At 38.0% G+C, this 6,390-nt stretch overlaps 1 pseudogene across 1 annotated transcript; it reads left to right on the plus strand.

Annotated features, from left to right (window-relative positions):
* Positions 1–5,053: 5,053 nt before the first annotated feature.
* LOC308567019 (eukaryotic translation initiation factor 3 subunit M pseudogene) lies at positions 5,054–6,182 on the plus strand (annotated as a pseudogene). Its single transcript has one exon. The product of its transcript is annotated as a eukaryotic translation initiation factor 3 subunit M pseudogene (transcript).
* The last annotated feature ends 208 nt before the right edge of the window (positions 6,183–6,390 follow it).

The raw sequence follows: 6,390 nt of genomic DNA on the forward strand, positions 1-6,390 counted from the left end.
GGTCTCTACCCGTCCAGAGCTTCTAGCTACTGGGTGACACAGGTAATTAAACACGTAATTATAATTCCATTTAGCTATGGGAAGTACAGCAGGCCAGAGAGGCACACCCCAGGCGGTGCCTGATCCAGTCAGGGGAGGTGGGAAAAGAATGATTTGTCAAGAGGGAACACGATCCAGAAACAATCCAAGTCACTGATTACATAGGGCTACCACTTCATGCCAGACCTCATTCTGTGCACTTACATGTATGAACTCATTTAATCCTCACGAGTCTATGTGGCAAATACTGTTATTAGCCCCATTTTATAGATGATTCAAGTACATCATAGAGAGATTAATAAGCATGTCTAAGAACACAGCATTTGTAGTGGTAGAGCTGAGATTCAAACACAGGCAGTTTGAATAATGAATGTTGATTGATTGATTGATTGAATAGCTATAAACTGGACGAAGTACAACAATGTTTATCCACCATCACCACCACCTGTGTTGGTCATTTTTATTTCAAAAATATAAATATCTTTAGGCTTTGAAATGTGCATCTAGTGTGACCCAACTGTGTATGCAGAGTCAATGTCAAGATTAAAACAGAGCATTTCAAGGCAATTCTGCCATGTTATCGCATTCCAGATAATAATGACTAGCAACCACATTATCATCAGCAGTGACCTCTCCCCATCAGGGAGCACGAAAACAAAGGGATCATTTCAAGGTTGCACCAGCTGCCAGCTGAAATTACCCCCATTAAAGGGAACTCCAGAGGAGTGGTTGCTGGGTGACAAGAGAAGCTTGTTGACACCAAGTGCTCCTTTTCAGGAAAATCCTTCCATGCAGATTTTTATTTCCACATTTTTCAGATTGGTTTTGTGGCTTCGTTAGGAAATGATTACTTGGTTATTTTATTTAACAAAATGTACTACAGCAGTCACTTGTGAAGCCATTAGAGGTTAATCAACTCCAGTACAAAAGTTTAATTACCAGAGTTTGGGTGGTATTGGCTACCCTATATATTGTACTGACAAAAAAAGAGATCTAAATTTTTTTAAATATATATTTTTAGTGATTTCAGAGAGAGGAAGGAAGAGGGAGAGATATAAACATTGAAACATTGATCGGCTGCTTCCTGCACACTCCCTACTGGGGATCGAGCCTGCAACCCAGGCATGTGCCCTGACTGGGAATCAAACCGGTGACCTCCTGGTGCATGGGGCGATGCTCAACCAACTGAGCCATACTGGCCGGGCTAATTTTTTTTTAAAGTGACATGCTTTTGTATGTTTTCCAAAAACACTTGTAATTAACAAAATAAGATGCTCTACTTTAGAAGTTTTTCATTTGTTTCTATTATTTCCTCTGGCCTTCATTTCCCCCTCCTCTTCTTTGAGCTCACATCTATACATTCTCAGCAATTTTCTGTTCATTTTCCTTCTGGAAACTTTATAATATTTAAGTGGTTTGATTTGTGCATATGAACTTGCAGAGAGATGATGGGTCTATTTTGACCTATTAACTGTGTCATAGTCATTAAGGCTGCTCACAAATATCCCAGTGCTCCTGATTCTGGCATATGGTAGTTCTGCACCTCCCAAACCCCTTGAAGTGGGGCATGATCATGAGTTAGAGTGGAAGCACAAAGGTTGGAACAGCCAATTCCATCCTGGAAATTCAGAGGTGGCTATCCATGACGGCAAAGCTTGAATTACATTTAAATAAAGTTTTTTATTGATTTTTAGAGACAGAGGAAGGGAGAGGGAGAGAGAAATATCAACATGAGAAAGAAACATCGATAGGTTCCCCTGCATGCCCCCTACACCAGGGATCAAGCCCACAGAAACAGAAAGAGCTAAAATCAGAATAGTGGGCATGGAAATAAAGAGAGTGGACAGATTGCAGATATATCCAAGGTGGAATTAATAAGCCTTACTGACTGATGAAGGAGCAGAAAGCATCCAAAATGGCTCCAAGCCTGAGGACCGGTAGTGGGGCCACTGTGACGAGAGAGAGAAAGCAGAGGACTGTAAAGACAGTAGTTTGTTCAGTTAAGGATCTGTTAAGTTGGTGCGCTGGTGGAGGTATCTGAAAGGCAGTTAATGACCACGGTAGTTAAACATGGGCTCACAGAGAGGACTGGAGTAAAGATTCAGGGGTCATGGACACATACAAGTGGTAGTTAACGCACAAGGAATGGACAAGCTGGTTGAGAGAGGACAGGCGACAAATGAAAAGGGCTGAGATAATTTAAGGGGAACAGAGAGGAAGAAAAGCCTGTGGGAATGACACTGGCATTTCTTTGATGCATAGCAGGATCTTCTTAATTGACTGGACACTGAGACCCTTTGAAAAGAATGACTCTTTAATCTTTTTAAATCTGTCTAAATTATCTGTAAGGGCACCTCTGGAAATTCCAAAAGACTGGTCCCCTAAAAAAGGCTGAGTCAGCCTTTTGTAAAAAATGAAATGTTTATAAAAAATTGCACAATTTAATTTTAACAAAGTCCTAGTTATGGCTCTCTCTAACATTACTACAGTATATTGTGATTATCTACTTATATGTCTACCCCTTCTCAGTATATTGCAAAATCCTCAAGCATCCCCAGCCCTAGCATTTAGACTGATACCTGGCACATCATACACAGTTGATAAATATTTGTGAATTAATATGAATTTGAGTTCTAGAGTTCAATATATAGACAGTACCATATAACACATTTGGAACTCAGGTCCAGTAGTCTCTCCAGAGGTGCAATGGAAATATGTTAAATGGGCAAGAGACACTATAGTTTTAAATGTAATGGTGCCTCTTATAGTAGTCAATATTGATGTATGATGTATTCATACAATATAATGTCATACACTAAAGAGAATCAATCAACTACAACTACAAGGATGGGTCTCAGAAATATAATGCTGAGTAAAAGAAGCCACACACAAAAAGAATACATACTATATAATTCTAATCATATGAAATTTAAAAACAAAACTAATGTATAGTTTTAGAAGTCTGGATAATAGTTACTTTTGGAAAGGGTATAGGGATGGGGAGGAAGCACAGTAGGGATTTATGGAGAACTGGTTATGGTTATATTCTGTTTTTTGATCTGGGTGTTGTTTACATGAGTGTGTCTAAATTGTGATCATTCATGCAGCTGTACACTTATGATCTGTGCATTTTTCTGTATTACTGTTCCATGTCAGTAAAATGTTACTCTACAAATATATTTTTGGTACATGGCCCTCCATGATAAGTAGTAACATTAAAGAATAATCTCTAAAGTAAAGTAAGTGTATGGCATTAAGCAAGTAGTTGAACCTATACTAATCCACCAATAAGAAAGGAGAGTGAAGGAAATATGTTGGTGGGGTTCAGAAGGTGTGGGAGACTTAACTGGTTTATTGGCTGAAGATTCAATATGTTGCTGGTAGCTGTGCATATTTGCATGGGATCAAAACCCAAAGTGGTCTTGCTCTTTGATAACAGCATCTCAATTTCTGAGCTTTCAGTACAACTATCACCAAAGGGATCTTCATTTCATTAGATCAAAACTCTGAAGATAGAGGACTTCCACTGGTATTAGCCTAGTCCCCCTGCACAAATAAAATATAGGTAAATATGAACAGAACAGTAAAAACATCTAGTAACACACACTGAACAACAGTCTTTACAAGACTGTAATCTGAGAGAAGTGAAACAAATGAGGTAAATTCTGCAATTGCCCTGGCTTGAGATAGAAAAGGCACTTACATTCTGGCACAGAGAGAAGGAGCCCAGGCAAAGCATAACAGTCTTGCTCAGTTGAGGAGATAGAGATTTTATTTTAGTGCGACTGAGATAGCTGGAATTTCGATGCAAAGAAAAAGCCCCAGAAATCTGCATAGGGATACCCTTGATTCTAAGCTGTACTCATCATAAGGTAAGAAAGCATAGGGGGTGGGGGAATCTACTAGAGAAAGAACAGCTTTCAGGAACTATGAATCTGAACAACTGTGGAGCTCACAAAGTTTTGGGAGAGTTTTCAGTTTTGACCAACCAGAGTGGAGAGACTTCATTAAACACACAGGACATTCATTAGAAATCCAAAAAAGTCCAGATATTATGAATAAAAATAATCAAGCCATAGAGTCAAAGCTAGACCCTTTCTAGAAGAGTTTAAAGTCAAGCTTTGAAAGGATCAAGCTGATCCACAGTAAATTAAATGCAGGCCAGAACAAAGCTCAACACTTCTTAAAGGAAGGCAACAATATCTAGACTTTGTCAGGCATCCAATAAAAAACTATGAGACATGCAAAGAAGTAGAAAAGTGTGATCTATAACAAGAAGAAACATTAGTCAATTTAGAGACCCAGAAATTAATGAGACAATGAAATTGCAGATAAGTACTTTAAAACTGTTAATATAAATGTCCAAGGACTTAAAGAAAAACTAGAAATCAACAAGGAGAGAAATGGAAACTATGAAAAAGATCCAAATGGAACTTCTAAAATTAAAAATATAATACCTGAAATGAAAAATTAATTGGATAGGCTTGACAGCAAATTAGACACTACAGAAGAAAGGCAAGTGGATTTGAAAACAGGAAATGGAAATTATCCAAAGGCACAGAGAAAGAAGAATTAACAATTAAGAGTATCAGAGATCTGTGAAACAAAATCAAGCAGTCTAACATTTGTATAATTGGAGCCTCGAAAATTAAAGACGTAGTACAGTAGGGGAGACAGAGAAAATATTTGAGGAAGTAATGGCTGCTAATTTTTCCATATTTGATGAAAATATCAACTCAGAGATCCAAGAAGCAAAGTCATCTTCAAGCAGGATAAACACAGAGGAAACTATAAATTACATCAACGCATACCGATAAAAATCAATGATAAAGTTTCCAGAGAAAACAAGGCAACATAGATAAGAAAATCACTGACCTCTCCTCAGAGACAATACTAGCCAGAAGAAAATGAAACAAGATCTTTAAAGGGTTGAAAGAAAAACTATCAACCTATAATTGTATATCCAATAAAAATATCTCTCAAAGCCTTTTCCAGTTGGTGTGGTTAGCGAGCAGAGCGTCCACCGTGCCCCGGCCTTCACCATGAGTGTCCCGGCCTTCATCAGCATCAGTGAGGAAGACCAGGCTGCTGAGCTTGGAGCTTATCTGAAAACTAAAGGAGCTGAAGTTTCAGAAAAGAACTCAGAAGGTGGACTTCATGTAGATTTAGCTCAAATTATTGAAGCCTGTGATGTATGTCTAAAGGAAGATGATAAAGATGTTGGAAGTGTGATGAACAGCGTGATATCCCTCCTGTTGATCTTGAAACCAGAAAAGCAAGAAGCTCTGATTGAAAACCTCTGTGAAAAACTGGTCAAGTTTCGGGAAGGTGAACACCCATCTCTGAGACTGCAGTTGGTAAGCAACCTTTTCCATGGGATGGATAAGAGTACTCCTGTAAGATATACAGTATATTGCAGCCTCATTAAAGGGCAGCATCCTGCAGGGCTAACCAATATATTCCAACTGAGCTAGATCAGGTTAGAAAATGGATTTCTGACTGGAACCTCACCACGGAAAACACACCCCCCCTTTTAAGGCTACTTTATGAGGCACTTGTGGATTGTAAGAAAAGCGATGCCACTTCAAAAGTCATGGTTGAATTGCTAGGAAATTACACAGAGGACAATACTTCCCAGGCTCGAGTTGATGCCCACAGGTGTATTGTACGAGCATTGAAAGATCCAAATGCATTTCTTTTTGGCCATCTTCTTACTTTAAAACCAGTCAAGTTTTTGGAAGGTGAGCTTATTCATGACCTTTTAACCATTTTTGTGAGTGCTAAACTGGCATCATATGTCAAGTTTTATCAGAAAAATAAAGACTTCATAAATTCACTTGGAACTTCAGATTGGAGCTGATGATGTTGAAGCATTTGTTATTGATGCAGTGAAAACAAAAATGGTCTACTATAAAATTGATCAGACCCAGAGAAAAGTAGTTGTCAGTCATAGCACACATCGGACATTTGGAAAACAGCAATGGCAACAACTGTATGACACACTTAATGCCTGGAAACAAAACTTGAACAAAGTGAAAAACAGCCTTTTGAGTCTTTCTGATACCTGAATTTTTATGCTATAAATTTTTTCTTTGGGAGGAAAATATCTAAATGATAGTAAAACATTATAAGCTGAAACTTGACTACAGTCTGAACATTTATTGTCTCAAATTCAAAAGAAATTTTAAAAAATCACAATCTTCAGAGAATACAATGTAATAAATTAAAATACACACACACACACACACACACACACACATATATATATATATATATCTCAAACACAAAAGAGAAGTAAAGACCTGTTTCAGACAAAGATTGAGAGAATTAGTTGCCAGCAGATCTACTCCA

The sequence above is a fragment of the Miniopterus schreibersii genome (assembly GCF_964146895.1).
Source record: "Miniopterus schreibersii genome assembly, chromosome: 14".
Taxonomy (NCBI): Eukaryota; Metazoa; Chordata; class Mammalia; order Chiroptera; family Miniopteridae; genus Miniopterus; species Miniopterus schreibersii.